This window comes from Myxocyprinus asiaticus, chromosome 6, assembly GCF_019703515.2.
Source record: "Myxocyprinus asiaticus isolate MX2 ecotype Aquarium Trade chromosome 6, UBuf_Myxa_2, whole genome shotgun sequence".
NCBI classification, from domain to species: Eukaryota; Metazoa; Chordata; class Actinopteri; order Cypriniformes; family Catostomidae; genus Myxocyprinus; species Myxocyprinus asiaticus.
The window spans coordinates 38,041,801-38,067,952 of NC_059349.1; the positions used below are offsets into that span (position 1 = coordinate 38,041,801).

Sequence of the window (26,152 nt, forward strand, 5' to 3'; positions counted from 1 at the left end):
CCCTCCACATTCACAAAATAGATGGCATCATGAGGAAGGAAAATTATGTGGATATATTGAAGCAGCATCTCAAGACATCAGCCAAGAAGTTAAAGCTTGGTCGCAAATGGGTCTTCCAAATGGACAATGACCACAAGCATACCTCCAAAGTTGCGGCAAAATGGCTTGAGGACAACAAAATCAAGGTACTATAGGGGCCATCACAAAACCCTGACCCCAATCCGATAGAACATTTGTGGGCAGAACTGAAAAAGCATGTGTGAGCAAGGAGGCCTACAAACCTGACTCAGTTACACCAGTTCTGTCTGGAGGAATGGGCCAAAATTCCAGCAACTTATTGTGAGAAGATTGTGGAAGGCTAACCAAAACGTTTACCAATTTAAAGGCAATGCTACCAAATACTAACAAAGTGTATGTAAACTTCTGACCCACTGGGTATGTGAAATAAATCATTCTCTCTACTATTATTCTGACATTTCACATTCTTAAAATAGTGATCCTAACTGACCTAAGACAGGGAATGTTTTCTATGATTAAATGTCAGGAATTGTGAAAACTGAGTTTACATGTATTTGGCTAAGGTGTATGTAAACATCTGACTTCAACTGTATATTTATATTGTAGTTTTACCGGCAGTAGCAAGAGTCTCATCCAATTTTAATGTGGTGGACTACTACTGCTCAGGTGGTTAAAACAGTCAGCTTGCGTCACGTGATAAACGTGAAAGGCTACACTCAAACTTTCAAAAGTGCTGCATAATATCGATACGAACGCAGCTGCATCTATACACGCATCGGCAATTTTGAACACAGCCTTAGAAACAGAACTGCATGCAAAGACATGAAAATCAACAGTGATTATAACACTTCTAATGTTCCCTCTAACAACAAGCGATCCTGAAATAGAGCCAGGAATGAATTTCCCTAAAGGCAATGGACGGCAAAGTTGGCAGTTAATGTCAGAAAAGCACAGAAATGGGTTTCTCCAGGGCCTTTGGAGATGGCACACATTGTGCAGTCTCTGCAAAGAGGCCAGAGTGAGGTTAAAATGTGGACATGGACTGGTGCGGAGGAGGAAAAATTTACCATAACCTCACCCCTGCAAAGTCTATGAGGTCAGAAAGTGCATCTAGTCAAAACACAAAGAGCGTGTGTGGGAGAGACATGCTCTCTCCGGATCTACTTCATAGGTGACATTTCTTTCAATCACAAATGTGTGAAAGTTATGCATTGGAAAAAAGAAACTAGGTTTAAACATGAAACACTGAATTTCTTGCAATGACGAAACGATTAGCTTGCATGAGAACCGGATTTAGATTGAGAAACTCTATGTGGCCAAGCTCAGGAAAGTGTACAAGCTGATAAGCATCTGCAATGGAATAAAAAAATCTGCTGTCTCTTGCCCGCTTCCTATTCTGAGAATTTAGTATTTTGTGAATGCAGAAACCATAACAGCCCTTTTATGATTTATAATGAGCTACCAGGAGACCATTTGAGATCAGGAGTGTCTCTAGGCTCCAAGCAGAAGATTTAGATCAGTAATGTTTCACTCCCTGGGTCACTCATGCCAACATGTTTTCAGCTTGATGTGCATGCCATGCACACTGGATACAAACAAGGTCTTTGAGGCAAGAGTCAGACCCAGGTTCATAGTAATTAACTATTGTGATCAGCCAGCAGAGGCAGGCAGTAAACATGAATACTGGGTAGAATAAAGAAAGTGACCAACCAGCCTCTTTCTCAACAGCCGACTTCCTCCAACGGCTGTGTCCTTTTAAGGTCAGAGGAAGTTGAATAAACGGAAGAGAGGAATTCCTGAGGGGTGCAACGCAGCTTCCAGTAAGAATGAGTGGCACTTTTTAGGGGGATTCTGAGCCATCACATCCATACCAAATATAGCATTGGGTCTGTTTGCCTGCTCCAATTACTGAGCAGCCGTTTTAATTGGAAATGGCTTGCACCATTTGCCCAAGCATAATTTTAAGATTAGGCATTTGGTGGAAGCATTAGCCATGTTCTCCATAATGTTAACCATCTTCCAAAGATTTGCCAGCTCTGTGTTGTGTGGAGACTCTGAAAGTATCTGGACAAACAGGGCTAAATGGGACTGAGATGGAACAAAATGGTTTGACAGCTGAGAGCACTGTGCTGGATCTGTCCTTGCAGGAATGTACATGTGTTGAGGTTGGGAGATATTCAAGATGACGCGAGGCACAGTCAGTCAAAGGCAACCCATGACGCACTGCAAATGCCCTCCCTCTTTTTCCCTTAAACCTTTTGATTAAAACTATAGCAATGTTGGGAACACTGATCAACTTCTTACTTATTAGGGATAGTTTACCCAAAAATGTAAATTCAGTTGTCATTTACTCACCCAAAGTTTTTTCAAACCCGTATGACTTTCTTTTTGTTATGGAACACAAAAAAAGATGTTGGGCAGAATGTTAGCTTCAGTCACCATTCACTTTCATTGTATAGAAATGAAAGTGAATGCAATGGAAGTGAATGGTGACCAAGGCTGTCAGTTCCAAACATTCTGCTTTACATCATTTTTGTGTATTTGAGGGCGAGTAAATGATGACAGAATTTTCAGTTTTGGGTAAACTGACCAATCAAATGCAACAAAACAAAATATTTTTCATTAGTTTATGCAACTTAACAGTTAACTATGAAATAAAGTGTTGCAGAACACCTGTAAAAAGGCTAATTACAATGTGGAATGCCTATGCAAACTGCCCAAGGTTTCAACAAAGTTCAGGTTCTTTGCATGACCCCCACCCCCGCAAGCTTTACTGGGAAAACCCTTCCTCTTTCTCTTTAATCTGATATTATAGCACCAGGATGTGGCAGTGTGCTCTGCAGCGGTAGAGAACTCCTCTATCTCTCCAGACAGTCCACTAGAATGAACTCTGTGACATCTTTCAAGTGGCAAAATTCTGCTAACTCCCTCCCCCACTGACCGCTGTGCTGCTTTACTTGAATGTGCCCTCCATGACACACAAAATGCTCAAAGCTTTATATATACACAAACAAAGGAGACGAAAACACGGTTCTACACATGGTTCAGCTAACGTTCTCCCTCTCTTGATCAAATGCAAATACAGACCTCTTCAATGACTAAGGCATGGCAATCAGAGAGAATACAAATAAACTTTTAAAGTGATAGTTCACCCAAAAATTAAAATTCTATCATTATGTTGTTCCAAACTTTCTTATGTGAAACACAAAAGGAGAAAACACAAAATGTTAGCCTCCGTCACCATTCACTTTCATTGCATCTTTTTTCCATACAATGAAAGTGAACAGTGATTGAGGCTAATATATACACACTCACTGAGCACTTTATTAGCAACATAAAAAAAATCATCCTTTGTGGTCCACAGAAGGAAGTCATACAAGTTTGAGATGGCATAAGGGTGAGTAAATGATGAGAGAATTTTCTTTTGAGCAAACTATTCCTTTAAGAAAACTACATCAAATACCCCCTTTGGAATTTTAAATGTGCAGTGGCAATTCATAAAGTTTAATCATCCAAGATAACTTAGTGATGACTGGTTAATTAACACAGAGCTCAAGCCAATCCATGGCCAGTCCAAGCATGTTTAAACCTCTCAGCTCTACTTAGACATATAGATCTGTAGATCAGTCACGTACTCTCGCCTACATATGTGGAGGGGGTGTATGCATGTGGCCCACTCCAGTGTGTGTTTCTCGGCAGGGTGCGCATTGCGCATTCTCTGCTTGTGGATTGTATAGCAGAACCTCCTATCACTAGACGTGATTGTGCATTTTAAACCTAGCTGGAGCACTTTAATACAGCCACCTCCATTCCCACCTCAGTAATTCTAAAATTTTGTCTCCAATATGAGACATGTGCAATTAAGGAATCAATTGCACATGACTCATACTGGAGACAAATTTTTGGAATTACTATGGCGGGAATGGAGGTAGCTGTACTGAAGACCCAATTCACTAAAGCCGACAAAGGGAGAGAGAGAATGGGAAGAACTATTAAAAACTGGTCTATGACCACTCTCTGTGTTTGCCGAACTGAAACAGCAGGGAATTAGAGAGATATACAGCAGGGAATTTCACACCTCTGTCGTGAAACTCCATAAAGCAGGAGGTTCACATGCATAGCGAAGGGGGTAATGAGAGGGTCCCTGGCCTGGTCCCCATTGGCCCTCAGCTGAGAGGGGCTGCTGCAGATATCAGCTGCATAGGTGTCAAACCTCACTCCCTCTTTCCCAAACAAGCCACCCTCAGTGCAAGGAGTATAATGACTTCTCTAGCACATGTGCCCCTTGACTGAAGATTGCACAGGGAACTCTGTTCACATGCAATGGCCTACAAGCTAACTCCTATGTGATTAGGTGTGAAATATTTTTTTCTGTTTGTGCTATTGTCATTGTTGTTGCAGCTAAATAAAGGCAATCAGAAATGGAGGCAGTTCCTGCAAACTGTAAAAATCAAAACACTTGATACTGTGCATGCAAAATGTTTCCTTGATATGAAGGAAGTCATAAGGAAATAAGAGACAACTATGTTTGAGTCTCTTCTGCTAATGAATTATGCAGTCAGATTTGCTCTTGAATGTACATAATATGCCCTTTTCCAAGCATGGCTATGTTTGGCATTGATCAAACACATGATAACTGGTTTTCTCCTACAATTATAATGCATGAGTGCTGAACCTTTGGCCCTGGTTTGCAGTGCAAGTCTTACTGCTGGGAAGCCACATCTCTTCCCTCCAATGTTCCCCATGGTGAGGACATTTTCAGTGTGTGGAAAGGCCCTTAAATTAGGCAAATGCTCTGGGAGCTTAACCTACTTGTTTAAGTATGAGGAAAACTCTGTCTATCACCAACAATGACAGAGTCTAGACAATGCCAATGCTAATATCTGAATACTTGCCATACCTGTAAGGGTATTTAAAGTATAATTAGTAATTGCATTTAATAGAACCTGAAAACACTGTTTGTTATTTCAAGTGTTTGGCTGGGCAAGGACTGAGAAGTGTTTTGGTGTGTCGGTGACAAAACACCCAGATGTCAGCTGCAGCACCCCATTTCCGTGATAACTCTCTGGGGTGGGTGGGGCGGGGGTAGATTGGGGAGGATTCCCCAGTCTAGTCATGGGAAGGGTGCCTTGGAAAGGCAAGAGATAATAACATTATGAATTATATTCAAGTTCATGAGAAGGTATGATGAAGTGGCAGAAGAAGCAGGACAGACAGCATCTTACTGCAATTACACTAGGTGAGTGTATTGTACACCGATTATGCCATCAAATCAGCAAGCACATGGAAAGAATAACTAATAAACACAATATGTTATCAGTCACGATGAAGACATAATTCCTATTAACTCCTTGTAACAATTTCTTTAAGACTGCAAATCAAACATATACAAGCAGCTCTTAGAGAAACAGGGCACAGCTGACTGAGCTTTAGCTTTTAGAGAAATCATTAAAATTCCAGCAAGAGGAATGTTGCAAATGAGAACAGCATTCCTCCAGTGCTTCAGTTGCTCACTGGAGCTTTTAAGTCATTCAAACCATTCAAAACATCCATTTATCCTTTAACCATGAGTGTCGTGTAGTGTAGACACAGACGAAAACTGAAATGCAAATGCACAGGACTATGCAAGCAGAGCGCGGAGCAAGAGACAGGTCTCTTTGATTATACTCCTCAAGGAGGACACATACAAAAACATTTACTAGAAAATCCTGGAAAAGTGTGTGGAGAGTGTGTATTTAACCTAATAAAATGGCATTCAATACAATACTATATAGGCAGAGGAAGAGGTGATAGGAGGTTCTGCTATACAGTCCACAAGTAGAGAATGTGCAATGCACACCCTGCCGAGAAACACGCACTGGAGTGGGCCACGTGCACACACTCCTTCCACACATGTAGGCGAGAGTAGGTGACTGATCTACTGATCTATATGCTGGAGACCAAGTGAACGCAGCAAACCCTCCACTGAAGAAGGGAGGGGGAGGCAGAAGGAGGGAGAGAGGGATGGAGGAGTACATTAGCAACCGTTACTCACATTCTCCCACGTGGCATTCCTTTTTTTAACGACAAAAACGACAGTGAGTAAAGAGCGGCAGGAATGCGGTCAGCAGTTGAACTGAATAGGGATTTCTGAATGCTGAGGAGCGTGTGAGGGGGTGGCAGTGAAAATAACAGCAATCACTGTAGATCATCAGCACAGAGCATGGCAGAAGGACCCTTTGCAGTTGAAGTCAGTTGTTTACACATACTTAGGTTGAAGTCATTGTGGAGGTGAGGGCGTGGTTGAGCGCCCGTCTGAGGAGAGAGAAAGCAGTAAGGACATCCACCTGAGGTGAACTGTGACCAATTACCATCTCTATGTTCACAGTGAGAGTCGGGGAAGATAAAAGATGGCCAGTCCACAGAGAGAGGAGAGAGACAGACAGACCAGAGTCTTCATGTCTGTTCCCCGAGAGAGAGAGTCTTGTGTTGCGTGAAGCTGAAAAGCGGACTGTTTATTTGAGTGATGCTGAAAAGCCGTCTTGTGTTTGAGTAAAGCTGTACAGCGATAGCTGTTTATTGTTTAATAAAATGGACTCACATGAACTGTGGAAACTGGTTCCCGCTTCCTCCTTTATCTCCCCAACCTGAACCTTTGTTATAGTCATTAAAACACATTTTTTTTAACCACTCCACAGATTTCATATTAACAAACTCACATTAAAAAAAAAGTCATTTAGGACATCTTTGTGCATGACACGAGTAATTTTTCCAACAATTGTTTACAGACAGTTTCACTTTTAATTGACTATATCACAATTCCAGTGGGTCAGACGTTTACATTCACTATGTTAACTGTGCCTTTAAGCAGCTTGGAAAATTCCAGAAAATGATGTCAAGCCTTTAGAAATCATTAGCCTTCTGATAGGCTAATTGGAGTAAATTGAAGGTGTACCTGTGGATGTATTTTAAGGCCTACCTTCAAACTCAGTGCCTCTATGCTTGACATCATGGGAAAATCAAAAGAAATCAGCCAAGACCTCAGAAATAAATTGTGGACCTTCACAAGTCTGGTTCATCCTTGGGAGCAATTTGCAAATGCCTCAAGGAACCACGTTGATCTGTACAAACAATAGTACGCAAGTATAAACACCATGGGACCATGCAGCCATCATACCGCTCAGGAAGGAGAAACATTCTGTCTCCTAGAGATTAATATATTTTGGTGCGAAAAGTGCAAATCAATCCCAGAACAACAACAAAGGAAACAGGTAGACAAGTATCTATATCCACAGTAAAATGAGTCCTATATCGACATAACCTGAAAGGATGCTCAGCAAGGAAGAAGCCAATGCTACAAAACTGCCATTAAAAAAACCAGACTACAGTTTGCAAGTGCACAAGGGCACAAAGATCTTACTTTTTGGAGAAATTCCTCTGGTCTGATGAAAAAAAAACCTTTTGGCCATAATGACCTTCATTATGTTTGAAGGAAAAAGGGTGAGGCTTGCAAGCCGAAGAACACCATCCCAACCGTGGAGCATGGCGGTGGCAGCATCTGGTGCACTTCACAAAACAGATGGCATGATGAGGAAGGAAAATTATGTGGATATATTGAAGCAACATCTCAAGACATCAGCTAGGAAGTTAAAGCTTGGTCACAAATGGGTCTTCCAAATGGACAATGACCCCAAGCATATCTCCAAAGTTGTGGCAAAATGGCTTAAGGACAACAAAGTCAAGGTATTGGAGTGGCCATCACAAAGCCCTGACCTCAATCCGATAGAAAATTTGAGGGCAGAACTGAAAAAGTGTGTGTGAGCCAATAAACCTGACTCAGTTACACCAGTTCAGTCTGGAGAAATGGGCCAAAATTCCAGCAACTAATTGTGAGAAGCTTGCGGAAGACTACCCAAAATGTTTGACCCAAGTTAAACAATTTAAAGGCAATGCTACCAAATACTAACAAATTGTATCTAAACTTCTGACCCACTGGGAATGTGATGAAAGAAATAAAAGCTGAAATAAATTGTTCTCTCTACTATTGTTCTGACATTTCACATTCTTAAAATAGTGATCCTAACTGACCTAAGACAGGGAATGTTTTCTATGATTAAATTCAGAAATTGTGAAAAACTGAGTTTAAATGTATTTGGCTAAGGTGTATGTAAACTTCTGACTTCAAATGTATGTAACGAAATCCAAGTCAAACACATATTAGTCATTATTTTTTATATGCTGTTGTGCATGCTTGCACCTTCGAACTTCAAATGCACATACTTATCAAGTAACATTTTGTATTTTACTGTAAAGTAGACCTCCTCATCCAGAAAGAGTTTTATTGGCAGAGGAAATTTGAGCGGGTAACTAGGGATGGGAATTGTAAGGAATTTGATTATTTGGTTTCCGATTCCTCTCAACGATTTTGATTCCTTAACGGTTCCATTAATGATACTTTTAGTACTTTAGAGAAATAAATATTTGAAAGAAACACTAGAGAAATATATATATATACACACACACACACACACATACATACACACACACACACACACACATACACTTTCAATTATGATATTTTATTAATTTTCTTTTTTTTTTTTAAATACCACTAATTACAACAAAACTCATATTGTGTCTCTAACTACATATTGTCATATGAACAAACAGTCAGCAATTACACAGATTTAATGAGCCGTTACGTGTCCGCTGGTGTGGAGTGAGCGGGTGTATTCAATTCATCCTGATGGAAGCAGAGTGATGCGCTCGCAAGGGGTATTGTGAGATTGCAAGCAGTGCGAAGCAAGCATTGAGAGCAGTCAAATAGTAAAAAAAACCTTTTGCCACATGGAATCAGAATCCTCCATGGTCAGATGAGACTGATTTGTATGAACCCGAACAATTCTGCGAGGAAGAATGGGACAAATTTTCCCCAATCTAGGTATGCGAAGCTATTTAAGACATATCCAGTCTGATGGCTGTCATTTAAGCAAAAGGTAGCTCCATGAAGTATTAAATCCAGGGGTATAATCACTTTTCAAACCCTGTTATTCTAGTTTTTAATTTTTTATAAATATTTGGAACTGTTGCCTTTTTTTCATTACTTGAATGTTGTAAGGCAAAATTTGTAAATAAAGCTGGGAATAGTTTTTTTATTGGGTTTTGATTTCGGACTGTAAGAAGAAAAAAAAAAGTGACGACTACAAAGGCGTGTGATGATTTTGTGATGATTTTCTATAGGCACTGTACAGGTATAGCGGGTTCAAAAGTCTGAGTCCATGTTGAAAATCTGGGATTCAAAATGTAGCCTAATTCAAAGCAGGAAATAAACAGTCTTTAGGGTTATTTAGGATTCTGTACTACTACTACTACTACTAGGTATCACTAACATAATAAGCAGGGTTGTCACAATGACCATGTTACCTTAAATCTAAGCACACAAGATGATTTTTGGAACATTCTCAAATCATGCTGGGATTACATGGATTCAGGTTTTAAAAAAACTTGCCAACTTGAGTGCATTCCGTCATTAAAGCAAAAGGTGGACATACCAAATACTAAGAAGAAATTCTATAATTCACGTACATTTTTCAGTTCAACTTGTCACTTAAATTGTTATGCTGGTAATATAATTTGTAATAAAGCAAACTGAATTAAATTACAAAAAAGCAAAGCATAGGCATTATCACAAGTTAACTTTTAAACCCACTATGTGTGCAAAGGAAAATTAGTTTGTGCACAGAGGTATGGGGCTGTCCAGTATTATAAATAAATATAAATGTCCATTTTGCACAAACAGGCTTGTACAGGTAGCATATACAGTTGTGCTCAAAAGATTGCATACCCTGGCAGAAATTGTGAAATTTTGGCATTGATTTTGAAAATATGACTGATCATGCAGGAGAAATACAGGCTGCTCTGGAAAAAGACGGTGTGGTTGTTTCAAGGAGCACAATACGACAATACTTGAACAAAAATGAGCTGCACGGTCGAGTTGCCAGAAAGAAGCCAATGCCACAAAAAAGCCTGGATACAATATGCCCGACAACACCTTGACACGCCTCACAGCTCTGGCACACTGTAATTTGGAGTGACGAGACCAAAATAGAGCTTTATGGTCACAACCATAAGCGCTATGTTTGGAGAGGGGTCAACAAGTATTGTGCTCCTTGAAACTACCACACCATCTTTTTCCAGAGCAGCCTGTATTTCTCCTGAGGTTACCTGTGGGTTTTTCTTTGTATCCCGAACAATTCTTCTGGCAGTTGCGGCTGAAATCTTTCTTGGTCTGCCTGACCTTGGCCTGGTATCAAGAGATCCCCGAATTTTCCACTTCTTAATAAGTTATTGAACAGTACTGACTGGCATTTTCAAGGCTTTGGATATCTTTTTACATCCTTTTTTCATCTTTATAAAGTTCCATTACCTTGTTACGCAGGTCTTTTGACAGTTCTTTTCTGCTCCCCATGGCTCAGTATCTAGCCTGCTCAGTCCATCCACGTGAGAGCTAACAACCTCATTGACTATTTATACACAGACACTAATTGCAATTTAAAAACCACAGGTGTGGGAAATTAACCTCTAATTGGCATTTAAACCTGTGTGTGTCACCTTGTGTGTCTGTAACAAGGCCAAACATTCAAGGGTATGTAAACTTTTGATCAGGGCCATTTGGGTGATTTCTGTTATCATTATTATTTAAAAAGGTGCCAAACAACTATGTGATGATAAATGGCTTCATATGTTCACTATCCTTACATAAAAGACAGGGTTTTTTGCATGATCAGTCATATTTTCAAAATCAATGCCAAAATTTCACAATTTCTGCCAGGGTATGCAAACTTTTGAGCACAACTGTATAAATATGAATTTACTGCATTTACTGCACATAAACATGTTATATACCACACTATAAAACTTATGTAATCCCTTTCTCATCCGTGCCATGTGGAGGTTCAGGGAAGTGATATTAGCAATTATAAGAGACAAATACAATCCCAAGGGATTCATTGTCGCTGTGAGGAAGGGCAAATTGTTTATGCAATGATGTACAGCAACTATTGACACATGTCATGTACCGGAGCTAAAATATACTGATGTGCACTCCAATTTTTTATACACTCTGCTGCAAAGGGAAAAAAAAAAAGTCAGGATCTAAATTGCTGACTCATATTTTGAAAGCTCCCTACACAAATAGCACAGTCATCCTGACCCCACACTTTTGTAGCGTCTCTCTCGCCAAGCCTTTCATAACAGAGTTCAGTTCTTTCACAACACAGCATAAGACTTAAGTGTGGGGTATTCTACAGACCATGCATCCAACTGTTTAATAACAACCTCCTGTAGCTTGCGAAACATCAAAATCTATCACATGACAAAAATATCTGTGGCTATTTTAGGCACTGCCCTTTGAATAACTCTTATATGTTTAGCATTTCAGTATATGACAGAGAATTGGAATTTATTGCATGCATTATTTAATCAAGTTACTGTATACCACATGTTAGAAGAAAGCTGTTATGTAATATGTTAAATACTGTATGGAATTATTAAACTTTATTAAATGCTTATTGTGCATAAACATAGATGGAACGGAACTGCAAAAATAAATATTGTTTTTTTAGACAGCTTTCCCAAATACTCAGTTTGAATGCTATTGGTTGAGCAACCCACCCCAAACTCATGCCATTGGTTGAGTCAATGTCGCTGTGTCTGCAGGATGCTCAAACAGAGAGTAATTTTTGACAGCGCCATAGAGCCATTGTGTTTACACTTTTTGGGAAAATCCACCAATTAATGGTTTACTTATAGTTATACCACAAGTCTGTTGAATGCTTGATTCTGATTGGTTCACGGACATCTAATGTGTGCAATTATTTTTCAAGGAAACGCACGGCTATAAAGTAGTTCCAGGTCTTGACCGCATAACGGTTCCATATCACTTCGCCAAGTTATTTCAGATATTTCAAAGAGCCGTACAGGCTACCACAACAAAAGTAGTCACTGGTTAAAGTAAATTGGTTAAGAACGTCAAACAATGTCTAAAATATCCTACAAATTTTCAATTTCGGTTAAAAAGAGCCCTTGCGCTCCCTCGTCTCCCCCGCACTTATACACACACACACACACACACACACAAACTTGTTTTTATATCATTTTGGGGACTCTCCATGGACTTCCATGCATTTTATGGATTTTATACAGATCTAATAATAATTTCTATCCCCTAACCCTACACCTAATCCTCACAGAAACCTTTTTTTCATTTTTACATTTTCAAAAAAACATAGTTTAGTATGATTAATAAGCCATTTCCCTTGTGGGGACCACTGGCTGGGCCCCACAAAGTAGGTGATCTCAGGTTTTACTATCCTTGTGGGGACATTTGGTCCCCACAGTGTAGCAGAAACATGTACACACACACATGTTGGAACGGCTATCCTTATGAGGACACTCCATAGACATAATGATTTTTATACTGTACCTAACCCTCACAAAAAACTTTCTGCATTTTTACATTTTCAAAAAAACATTTTTGTTAAGCGATTTGAATTATGGGGACACTAGAAATGTTACCATTACCACCTCGGATGTGCATTATTTTTAAACAATTCAACAGTCCGTCATCAATTATTCCTTACTTGTCTCTGCATATTGAAATATGATCATCAAAATAATTACAAAATAATCTGCTTTAAGTGATGTTTACACTTTTGCACTTGATAGACAAATTGTACAAATTCTTAAGATTTCAGAGATTTTGATAAGATTTTACATTCTACATTAGCTGAAAAGCATTTTACAAGTCTATATTGCCAATAAAACGGGTAACATTTTGTCTAAATTATATCAAACAAAATAAAACAAAAAAGAAGTTTAAGTCAGTTATGCATTTTGTTTATTCTGAAAGTGGTGGTTAGACATGCATAATTTTAGCCTGGCCATCAGTCAGTGACAGTGTATGGCAAAAACAGTTATGCCAACAATTCTTCAACTTCCTGTCTGCCACAAAAAAACAAAACAAAAATCAGTTTTAGATAAAACCAGACACCATGTTTGTGTAAAATCCAGACTGAAGTCTCGGAAAGTGTTTTCCCCTGAAGCATGTTTTTCCAAACAGGTCCCCCCACACTTCCCCCCCTCAGTCTGTGAATCAGTCAGTTGACGCAAGACAGCAGGAACCTGGCCAGGGGTTTCGCCCCTCTAGACTAAACTGAAAGTAACTAGAGATGGAAACACAGTGAAAAACAACAAAAGAGCCTCTCCAGTGAAGTCCTATACTGCCACTTTGTGGTGAAATATATGTATATGCTTTACTGTACTTTTTTGTTTAGCCCTGGCCTATGCCATTAAAAACAATGGTATAAAAGTGGGATAACATGTTAAACTTGTTTGCAAATTACTGTAGTTGACATAACATGAATGTTTTTTCAAGATTTTATATATATATATATATATATATATATATATATATATATATATATATATATATATATATACATATATACACACATATACATATACACACACTACCGGTCAAAAGTTTTGAAACACTTGACTGAAATGTTTCTCATGATCTTAAAAATCTTTTGATCTGAAGGTGTATGCTTAAATGTTTGAAATTAGCTTTGTAGACAAAAATATAATTGTGCCACCATATTAATTTATTTCATTAAAAAACTAAAATTTAATTTAAAAAAAAAAGTTTTTGAAATTGATGACTTGGACCAAATAATAAAGAAAAGCAGCCAAAATGTGCCCAACATAGATGGGAACTCCTTCAATGTTGTTTAAAAATCATCCCAGGGTGATACCTCAAGACGTTGGTTGAGAAAATGTCAAGAGTACATGTCTGCAAATTCTAGGCAAAGGGTGACTACTTTGAAGATGCTAAAATATAACAGTTTTCATTTATTTTGGATTTTGTTTGGATTCACAACATAATTCCCATAGTTCCATTTATGTTATTCCATAGTTTTGATGACTTTACTATTATTCTAAAATGTGAAAAAAATAAAATAAATAAGTGTTTCAAAACTTTTGACCAGTAGTGTGTGTTTGTGTATATATATATATATATACACACACACACACACACACACACACACACACACACACACACACACACACACACACACACTGTCGGCCAAAAGTGTGGAATAATGTACAGATTTTGCTGTTTCAGAAGGAAATTGGTACTTTAATTCACCAAAGTGGCATTCAACTGATCACAAAGTATAGTCAGGACATTACTGATGTAAAAACAGCATCATCACTATTTGAAAAAAGTCATTTTTGATCAAATCTAGACAGGCCCCATTTCCAGCAGCCATCACTCCAACACCTTATCTTTGAGTAATCATGCTAAATTGCTAATTTGGTTCTAGAAAATCACTTGACATTATATCAAACACAGATGAAAGTTATTTGGTTCATTAAATGAAGCTTAACATTGTCTTTGTGTTTGTTTTTGAGTTGCCACATTATGCAATAGACTGGCATGTCTTAAGGTCAATATTAGGTCAAAAATGGCAACAAAAGAAATGGCTTTCTCTAGAAACTCATCAGTCAATCATTTTTTTGAGGAATGAAGGCTATACAATGCTTGAAATTGCAAGGACAGAAAGAGATGTGGAAGGCCAGATGTACAACGTAACAAGAAGATAAGTACATCAGAGTCTCTAGTTTGAGAAATAGACACCTCACATGTCCTCAGCTGACAGCTTCATTGAATTCTACCCGCTCAACACCAGTTTCATGTACAATAGTAAAAAGAAGACACAGGGGTGCAGGTCTTATGGGAAGAATTGCAAAGAAAAAGCCACTTTTGAAACAGAAAAACAAAAAGAAAAGGTTAGAGTGCAAAGAAACACAGACATTGGATAACAGATAATTGGAAAAGAGTGTTATGGATCTTAAACCCATTGAGCTTTTGTGGGATCAGCTAGACTGTAAGGTGTGTGAGAAGTGCCGGACAAGAAAGCTACAGGAAGCGTGGGGTAAAATGTCACCTGAGTATCTGGAGAAACTGACAGCTAGAATGCCAAGGATCTGCAAAGCTGTCATTGCTGTACGTGGAGGATTTTTTGATGAGAACTCTTTGAAGTAGTTTAAGAAGTTCTGAAAATTATTTTTCAAATCGTAATAGTAATTTTTCACATTATTAATGTCCTGACTGTACATTGTGATCAGTTGAATGCCACTTTGGTGAATAAAAGTACCAATTTCTTTCCATAAGAGCAAAATCTGTACATTATTCCAAACTTTTGGCCACCAGTGTATATACATATCGATCAGCCAACATATCGAATTAAAACCACCTGCCTAATATTGTGTAGGTCCCCCTCGTGCCACCAAAACAGTGCCAACCCGCATCTCAGAACAGCATTCTGAGATGTTATTCTCCTCACCACAATTGTACAGAGTGGTTATCTGAGTTACCGTAGACTTTGTCAGTTCAAACCAGTCTGGCAATTCTCTGTTGACCTCTCTCATCAACAATGTGTTTCCATCCACAGAACTGCTGCTTACTGGATGTTTTTGGCACATTCTGAGTCAATTCTAGAGACTGTTGTGCGTGAAAATTCCAGGAGATCAGCAGTTACAGATATACTCAAACCAGCCCATCTGGCACCAACATGCCACAATCGAAATCACTGAGATCAAATTTTTCCCCATTCTGATGGTTGATGTGAACATTAACTGAAGCACCTGACCCGTATCTGGATGATTTTAGGCATTGCACTGCTGCCACACGATTGGCTGATTAGATAATCGCATGGATGATTGTTGGTGCCAGACAGGATGGTTTGAGTATTTCTGTAACTGCTGATCTCTTGGGATTTTCACACACAACAGTCTCTGGAATTTACTCAGAATGGTGCCAAAAACAAAAAACATCCAGTGAGCGGCAGTTCTGTGGACAGAAATGCCTTGTTGATGAGAGAGGTCAACAGAGAATGGTCAGACTGGTTCGAACTGACAAAGTCTTTGGTAACTCAGATAACCGCCCTGTACAATTGTGGTGAGAAACTAGCATCTCAGAATGCTATTCTGCACAAGGGGGACCTACACAAGGGGGACATACACAACATTAGGCAGGTGGTTTTAATGTTGTGGCTGATCGGTGTGTGTGTGTGTATATATATATATACATTATATATATACAGTATATATATATATACAGTATATATATACATACATATATATATATATATATATATATATATATATATATATATATATACACACATACAGTTGTGCTCAAAAGTTTGCATACCCTTGGAGAATTGGTAATATATGTACAATTTTAAAAGAAAACATGAGTTAGCAGGCAAAATACATTTCTTTTATTTCTTATGGGATTCATAATCAACTGTAGGTTATAACAGAATGCCACAATCATAAAACAAAACATGGCAACAAAGAAAAAAATGAAATGACCCCTGTTATCTCACACACCCCCAAAACATCAGTGAGCCACCACCATGCTTCACAGTGGAGATGGTATTCTTTTCACTATAGGCCTTGTTGAGTTCCATTACCTTGTTACGCAGGTCTTTTGACAGTCCTTTTCTGCTCCCCATGGCTCAGTATCTAGCCTGCTCAGTGCATCCACGTGAGAGCTAACAAACTCACTGACTATTTATACACAGACACTAATTGCAATTTAAAAAGCCACAGGTGTGGGAAATTAACCTTTAATTGCCATTTAAACCTGTGTGTGTCACCTTGTGTGTCTGTAACACGGCCAAACATTCAAGGGTATGTAAACTTTTGATCAGGGCCATTTGGGTGATTTCTGTTACCATTATGATTTAAAAAGGAGCCAAACTATGTGATAATAAATGGCTTCATATGATCACTATCCTTAAATAAAAGACAGTTTTTTTTGCATGATCAGTTACATTTCACAATTTCTGCCAGGGTATGCAAACTTTTGAGCACAACTGTATGTGTGTATATATATATATATCATTTATTTATTTACTCTATTAAGCTCTGAATTATGCTCTTGCATACCCAAAATTAAAGGCTTATAACTTTAAAAATAAAAATAAATAAAAACAAGGAGGGTCAAGTGTTTGGTATCATTGTAAAGAAAACTTTTCAATTAAATTCTGAGACTCTCAGCATTAGAAACTGCTGACAATATTTTTTTCCTCACGGGCCCAAAGGGCTAAAAAAATATAGAATTTTTAAAAGTACAAACATTCCAGATACTCCCTAAATTAATATGAGGTCATTACAACTGCATGCACAATAAATATACAGAATATACACTACCTGTCAAAAGTTTTGAAACACTTGACTGAAATGTTTCTCATGATCTTAAAAATCTTTTGATCTGAAGGCGCATGCTTAAATGTCTGAAATTAGTTTTGTAGACAAAAATATAATTGTGCCACCATATTACTTTATTTCATTATAAAACTAAAATTTAATAACAAAAAAGTTTTTGCACAATCAGAGAAATATGCTTTAAAGCTGAAGTGTGCAATGTTTTTCTATGTTAAAATACTTTCTTCAATTCCAGCTTATATACAGAGACAACTATTTAGTCATTTGTAGTTTCCGCCCAAAAAGTGTAAAAATTGGTACTATCAAAACATTGCCATTTGTTTGAGCAATTTATTGTAAAATTATTGTAGACATATTGTACAATTTCAAGAATCACTCTGTCCTTTCTGTATTTTGCCTTGTTTGTTTTTAAACCCAAACATACACATTTAAGTCAATCCCTATCTTTTACTATCACATGTGCAAACAAAACGAAGTCACTTACAAGCAATGTACAATTTAGAGCCATGTAGACATCATCAGCTGTCTAGATATCAGCACTAAACCACAAGGAGGGCTCATCTGTCTCTATTAACAAAACTGAACAGTGGACTTAGACCTGGGTGGTTGCTATGGATACAACTGCACAGATAATCTGTATGAATCAGAGGGAAATTGTTACACTGACACCCCATGTGGTCAAAATATGTAAGTGGTGGTGCTGCAGGATTCTCTGCCAGCTGAGTACCAACATAACGTGTCTGCATTTAGAGATCATATAGATCGGTATTACTTGCATTTGGACTTTGACATACCTGGATGATGAAAAGGTTGTAGACTCAAGTTGGCTCAAGGACCTGCAGGTAACTTTGCTTGTCTATGGAACAAAAACACAAGGCACACAGTAGTTATTAGAACAAGTAAACAACCATTTTTAATATGTGTTTTACATCTATTTTAGTGGTCCCTTCATCTTCTTATAATATAAATAATCAGGTTTATAAATAACCAGGCCATATTAATAATCAGGTTTTATTTGTGATGAACTAAAATAAATCGAAATCTACAACATATCTATTTTATTTAAATTTGTTATTATTTTAATATATTTTTATGCAAAAATGGAACAAACTTACCTAAACAAAAAGGTAAAAGAATACATGTAATAAATAATGTTTGCAACACTTACAAGCAAGAGAAAATCAAATGGGCTCACTAGGGGGCACTCTATCAATGCAAGGTCACTCATAATTCACATAAAACAGATTAGGTCAGAATTAGCATTATTGCAGTCTTAATGAGTGGTCATGCAGAAATAAATCTCCCCCACCACCATCTGTGAGGTCGTGTTTTTATCCCTCTCTAATCATGACATAGTAATATGTTCAGACAGGCTTAATTCAAGCATGTGTACACATACTGTAAATTCTACCCTGTATTCATAAGGGTTACTGACTGGCAATCCATTGATTCATTATGAAGTGTATGACTTGATCATGAAAACCTTGACTTTATAATACACCTACTAATTTTTGAAGACTCATGGACTTTCAAATCTACCATTATGACCAAAAATAGAAAGGATGAAAGAAAAAAAACCAGGGCTCTTGTATTTAATTCTTCATAAATGTCAGTGCGTAATTTCCTCCAAGGCCACAGTAAAAACACACTCTGTCTTAGGGACTTTTGTAGTAATGTTTAGTTCACAATAATTCAATTCTATAAATATCTAATAGTGTATTCAAAATAAATCCAAAATATTTATAGTTCAATCATAATTGGCTGCACTTTCTTCATACTCTGCATTTCAAAGTTGTATACGAGAGATGCTAAAATTATGTGCGTTACAGCTAAAACCATTATTCATGTTGTCAAAACAAATATTTCCAAACGGCCAGGCCAGAGTAGAATGAGAGAGAGATGTGAGGCGCCAAAATCAAAAGCCATAAATAATTAATCTCTTCTCATTCAATAGAGCTCGGAGCATGATCCTGGCCAACCAAAACAAAGTGGCTGATCCAACTGACACACCTACTGCAATTCGCTTACCATCTGTGTTACAGTATAGGAAAATTTTTTTTTTTTTTTTTTTAGATTAACCAAAGGAAATGTATGTTAATTAGGTTCCTATGAAGTAAGTTAGTGAACTGAGTCTGTAATTAGTGCACAGTGCAGGTCCAGCTGTAATTATGTTCTAGTCCCTGGAAGGCTTCACACAAGAGAAATATGGTTTGCATCCAGCCATCTGATCAGTCTAAGCTAGGGTAATTGATTCTTAAAGCTTTTCTTCTGTTTGTCAATTGATACACTCTTGAAACAAGAATTAAAAAAATATCCACACAACCATATATGCACGCATTCATACATATATAAAAATATATAATTGATTGAACACACTTTCTGCACAAAAAGAAAATGTTTTTGGTACATATCTGAAATCTTACATCAGGAGATCAAGGCGAATCTAAGGTTGTGTATGAGTAATCGATTAATTGAGTACTCTTCCAGTTTTAAATATTCGACTTGTAAAAACACTACTCGAATTTTGCAATTAGATTTTTCTATGTGCCTTTTCCTGCCGTGGGCAGCAATAAAAATGCTTCTTGTTACAACTCAATGCATTGGTTGGCACTACGGACCCTGACGTTGTTAAAGGAACAGTTCACCCAAAAAGAAAAAGAAAATGTTGTCATTATTTAAAGTGACTGTATTGCTTCAGAAGACTTGGAATGTATGCATCTATATGTGAGAGCAAATGTGTTTTTTGTTGTTGTCATTTTTTTAATATAGAGGTTGTCGTTTATGCATAGTGCTCATTTTTAAAACAACAGGTTCAAAGGTTTAAGGTTGAACTTAAATTCTAAATTTCAAGTAATCGATTACTCGTTTTCTTAAGTGTTAGAGTACTCGACTACAAAATTGCTCAAAATGCCCATCGTTTTAGGCAGATCCCAACATTAAAATAACTGTTAAAGTCGGCATGAAACGGAAGTTGCGACCGACTTTACTTCTGTACTGTGACGTATTTCCGAGTGAAACGAAAAAAATTGGGAGCGGGGATTTGAGTTTATCCATTGGTTGTTGATTAGATTGTGAAAATATGGGCGTTGCATAAAGGAACGGAGAATTCGCTGTTATTCCTCCTCATTCGAAATGTAAATTCAAGCCAGCTGACCCGTAACCAAGGAAGTTTGGGTTAAGGAACGATAGTTTTGAAGGAAAACAGATGAAAATACACCTTGCCATCTTCACCAACATGCGATCGATGCTTCGTTTAACTCTATGCAAGGTTGTTGTATTCATAAGAAAGGGGCAGGGTTTAAGCGGACTAAATGATTGGACAAGTCCTGCATACGTCACCAGAGAGAAGTCTGTCCTTTCACCGGAAGATCGAGTTATTACATTTTGATTAAAGCTTACGAGGTGAAATTAAAAAAAAATACAAATAAAACATATGCATGGATGAATCGTTCACAATAAGATCAATAACATGAATTTAGAAAATAGATAGGGTGAATGTTCATTTCATGCTGACTTTAAGAGTAACCAAACATTTACATAGCAGTTTACACTGAGTTTAAAGTGAAAACAACCCAATATGGGCATTTGTTTTGCCCCCTTAAAGCTGTACATCCATCACTGGGAAGGGGGAGTGGTACATGCACCTGTACTAGGCAATGTGCTAACATGTAACAGACCTAAAATACATACAAACACAGTATGTGTTAGGAGAGTTTGTTGTAATGCAAGTATATAGTAGCCTATTAGGTGCATTGAGAAAACATGGTTTGCCATAGCATGCTGTAGTGAACTTAGGTTGACTCTGAATCTATGTACTTATATATCTGCAAGTTCTGTTGCTCAGTACATGGTAATGTTTCCAAAATCAAGATAATGCCTCCAAATGGTGTGAGGACACTTTTCCATAACAGGTAAACAGGCAGTCTATCATCTCTCCAATGAAAAATGTTCCACGGACCAAAGCAAATCACATAATTTATTTATTGGATTTACTGTCCTTTCTGTTCAGGTTTCCTAGCATTCAGAGGTTTCCCCTAAAAGGGAGTAAATGTGAAAATAAAAATGACACCTCCTTGGCATGCATTACAGAACACATAGCAAATACAATATACCAGACTGCTGGAGACGTTAAGAAAGAGATTTTTCATTAGGTACAAATCAGACAAGTATAATACACGCGTCTCATTCTAAATCTCTTCTAACTCAAATTAAAAGCATGGTAATAATTACGCAGAATCTTTTAAGTAAACCAAATCATCAATGTGAGGAAAAGCAGGCCTGTGGAAGTGATATATGTGGTGCTCTAAGCTTTTTCAAAGACCAAAAACTCAACCACGACCATCTAACTGCATTCTGTGAATATTTTGATCATGATATCGCCTCAATACATCCCCAAAAAGGATGCGGTAGTGCAGTCAAATGCATAACGCACAGCATATATCGCTCCAGAGCTCTGTTGCTGTTGGTAGGCCTTGCTCACACTGATGGAAAGACAATGCGGGCATTTTGACAAACGGTACACTATGTACGCCTCCCTGCCTTGAACTCGGAAGACTCAATCAAACGATGGATAGAATGTATCTGCTTCTAAACACCCGGCGCGCCCATTAACACTCACATAATACGATAATATATAACGCGTAAAGGTGTTGGCAGGAGGCGCAGGAAGCTTCTTTTCGCCTGTTAAGATATATCGCTCTTTAGCTTGCGCGTGAGACCAAAGCCTCCTTTACGCAAACACCCAAATGCGGCCTCGTGGGTTTTCCACTGTAACCATATAAAGTGTGTATAATGTAAGAAACAGTCTTGTTCTGAAGCCCACTCCCCACCCCTCCGGACAAAGCTCGGAAAATTCAAGCGCTTTCGGATTCGTGACACCGGTGGAGTTGAGAGCCGCGCGCCCTGCCTAGCGAAAACGCGTTGAAAAACAGCAAGCAGAAGCTCTTTCGCAAAGAAAACGGATGCTCGATTACAAATCTAAAGGAAGGAAGAAAATAAGAACGTGTTCTTTACTCACCTCGTCCACAGTGATTGTGGATGTAATTTAAAGGGCCAGGTTCGCGCAGATTGTTACACCCCCCACCCCCCTAAACACCACCCCTCCGTGCACCAGTGTCCACCCAGTCAGTCCTTCCCCCCTCCACCACTCCACCCCCCCACCGCTGGTGACAGCGTTCTCGCACACAAACTTGATTTTCTCTACTGGGAAAAAGAGCTGAGTCGGTTCCGAGTCAAATAAGGCGGCTCTTCGGTAAAATCGAAAACCAATCAGTTGTGCAAGCTCTGCTCTCTCCACCCTCGTCGGGCGCCGAAGGGTTTGGTTGCGTCCTTCGGTGGACTGTTTCGTCTCTCAGTGTGATTTGAGCGATCTAATATTCGCACATTACTTAGTGGTTAATCGACACAGACTTCAGTAGTCAACACATTTGGGCACACCGAACCTGAGCTCGTCTTGAACTGCAGTGTGCAGTAACGCCTGCTGACCCAAGAGGGCGCTGGTACACCAATGTCTGTTCACACATCTGCAGACACAAGTATGGAAGGGAGTGTTCAGTGTTTACAAGACTAACATGTTAATCAGTAACGTAATCTTTTAGATTACACTTTTAGGTAATCTAATCTGATTATGTTTGGATAATGTATTGCATATTTTAATGAAAATCTTATCATTCATTTAAAATGTATTAAGTAGGGTACAACAGGGCTAAAGCCGCCCCACCTTCTTTAAAGGTGCACTCAGTCATTTTTTTCCTCATTAAAAAAGATTCACTACTACAGACATGAATTGTAATTTTGCATATATGTAGGAAATCATGACAACTCACATTAAAATGAAGACTCCAGTCATATCAGTAACCTTATAAAAGCTGTTTTATTCGACATGGAGAGGATCCACACATGGGGGCTGCCATGTTAGAATCACATGACCAGCCGAATACTACTCGCTTAATCTCAGTAACCGTCCTGTTATTTGACACTTTCACTCATTGATTAAAGTAATCATGTCTGACTGTGAATACTAAATTTCTACAATGGCATCTGAAACTGAAAACTATTGATTTTAAATGACGCTGCATCCAAGCCGCTAATTGTCAGTGTAAAAATTACTGAGCCTGTTTGTTACTATGCACTGCAAAATTTTCCCTTATCCTTGAAATCATTGCATGTAATGTGTAAAGGTGGATTTTGAGGCAATTTGATATAATATTTAATCATTTTTAAAATGTTGCAAATTTATATAGCAAATGAAAATCCCATAAATTATCACATTTATTTTTAGACAAAATTCTTATGTTATTTTCAGTTTTGTTCAAGGTGTTTAAATAAAATCAAATAAAAATTACTAACTGTCCAATAAGTGAAAGGGGTAAAAAAGCCCCCCCTGTTGCAGGGGCTAAAGGCCCCCATAAAACACATTGTTTTTCTTAAGTGGGGGAAATGCATTTGTTATAAAAAATTCAAAGTGGGCTCACATTGACTGATCCAGTTATAATGGAGATTAATTTGTTTATAGAATACTTGATGTTATGAAATGCCAAATGTGATTGAAATAATCAGAAAATGCTGTACCCTTTTCTGAAGTGGTTATTATGAATAAGCATTATCTTAATTTGTTACTCAAAAAAGCGACCTGCTGTCTCAAACGTATTTGCCTAAATTGGCAAATTTTGTCCTATAATGATATCCCAATTTTTTCAAGATATTACGATAACCCCCCTGAGGGCCTTTTATCTCAGGTGTGGCAGTTTTTTTACCCCAGGTAAAAGACCCACTTTAATCAAAATAACCTTCTGTTATTATTATTATTTATTTACAAATAAATTATGTTGCTCTATCATTAATGAATAAAAAGAAATGTATTTTTTCAATCTTGACACACTTTGTGACCAGAAAAAAAAGCTAATTTTCTTTAAGGTTTGCCTTTAGCCCCAATGTACCCTAACTCTCCTTTCATTAAACATTAGTAAACAAAATCAAACAAAGGTTCTTAAAAAACAAGACAATAAGAACATGCATGTATTTTTACTTTTAACAGAACTGTTGTCATTAGGGAAATTAGGAATAGGGATTGGATTTTTTATTATCCATCTTTGAAATATAAAATGAGAGAATATCTCTAGATGTAAAAATTTGTATGATTTGTATCTCCTCATTATTTTCCATGAGACGGTGTGGCCTATGACAGGTGCTTTTTCTGCCATCTTGAAGTGCGGGCCGAAGTGCATTGCTTGGTGCAAAACACAAAGTTGCATGTGACTGGCATCTCTGAAATGTTTGCTTGCAACATGTGCTTTTACAAAATGTATTTACAGAGAATTAGGCTTCTCTCTTTTTGGTTGAACATGATAAGCAAGTGCTTTGATTCTGAAGGAAACTGCTACATCTGTGACATGCTGAAGACCGTTTAGAGAACTATATATAATTTTCATAAAATATCATTTTAAAAAAGTAATGTTATTAACTGTTCTTTAATTTGTTCTAACTGGTTACCAACTGGAAAGGAGGCAGCGAAACGCTGAAACCGAAAAAAAAAAAAAATACCATTTGTGCTCAGAATGATCCAAAATTAAAAACATTTCAATTTTAGTCATTGCTTGAAACATTTATTTCTGACTCAGACCACTCTTACAATTTAGGAGCATAATCAGTAAACTACACACTAGTTATTGCCGTTGGCTGATTGGTAATGAAATCAATAATGTAATCAATAAAAAGTAACTGTAATCTGGTTATGCACATTATAAAATGTAATGTAATTGAATTACAAGTTTTTGTAAAACACTGGCCCCTAACACTTACTTAGCTGAATAATTTTAAACCATGACCTGCACTGTACATAAATAACTAATTTTGGCATTATATTTATGCTGTTTAGCCAGAGGGGAACTGGCCCCCACAGTGAGCCTAGTTTCCCCCAAGGTTATTCTGCATTAATCTTCTTTCTTTTTTCTTTTTTTTCTTTAAAAAAAATAAAAAAGGGACTCAAACTCAAATTAAAATCTCTTTTATTTTTATTATTCTCCATTAATCAACATCTTATGGTGTTTTGTGTACCTTGCCACAGTTGCCTTTATCTTGCTCACTGGGGGTCTAAATACAAATATTATTGGCTTATTTATATAATTAAGACAAAATTTACAATCACGTTTTTTTATCAAACCACACAGTTATGACTATAAGACATTACAGATATTACTGCTTCTTTTTCCGGTAAAGCATCATTTTCTGTAAAACTGCTTTGAAATGATGTGTTGTGACAAGCACAATACAAATAAAATGAACTTTTAAAATGCCACTTAATGAAAAATGAAAGATTTGTCATAATTTCACTCACCCTCATGTTGTTCCAAACCCCTATGACTTTCTCTCATCGGTGGAACACAGAGGGAGATATTATACAGTAGGCCTCATTCACCATTCACTTTCATTGTATGAAAAAAAAGAAAGATTCAATGAAGGTGAATATGACTAAATATGACTGGGGTCTGCCAAATACTGCGTGAAGCATTTACCCATTTTTCCATTGATCATGGTATAAAAAATAAAGGGGTTGTACTTGATTATTGGGGTGATTACATTATCTACTGCATATATACAGTTTATTACTTTAAATCATCATTGAGTGGTTAAAAAAGCATCTTTTACTGATCTAGTGTGAATTTAACTCATAGATTGAGGCATAAAGTAATTGATAACACATTTTAATGTCACATTAGTTAAGGTTTAACTGAGTGTCCTCATATTTAAATGTACTTCTAAACGCCTGCCACAACAGTGTGGCTGGTGTCTGAATGTTCACAAACAGTATACCATTGCTCAGCTGTTTCGAACTTCTTTTTACCCCTGAACGAAG

General features: G+C 37.6%; 1 protein-coding gene and 1 long non-coding RNA gene across 2 annotated transcripts in view; one reads left to right on the top strand and one right to left on the bottom strand.

Moving 5' to 3' along the window:
- Positions 1 to 6,500, top strand: part of LOC127442243 (uncharacterized) — a 30,739-nt gene extending 24,239 nt beyond the window's left edge. Inside the window, exon 3 of the long non-coding RNA XR_007897455.1 lies at positions 6,386 to 6,500. This is a non-coding gene — a long non-coding RNA (uncharacterized LOC127442243). The remainder of the gene's footprint in view (positions 1 to 6,385) is intronic.
- The window catches only part of LOC127442240 (guanine nucleotide-binding protein G(I)/G(S)/G(O) subunit gamma-7), a 44,618-nt gene extending 22,198 nt beyond the window's left edge, over positions 1 to 22,420 (bottom strand). The window contains exons 1-2 of the mRNA XM_051700119.1: positions 22,316 to 22,420; positions 18,093 to 18,154 (exon numbers count right to left, since the gene is read on the bottom strand). The gene's annotated coding sequence lies outside the window, so the exon portion shown is untranslated. The remainder of the gene's footprint in view (positions 1 to 18,092; positions 18,155 to 22,315) is intronic.
- Between the last annotated feature and the right edge of the window lie 3,732 nt (positions 22,421 to 26,152).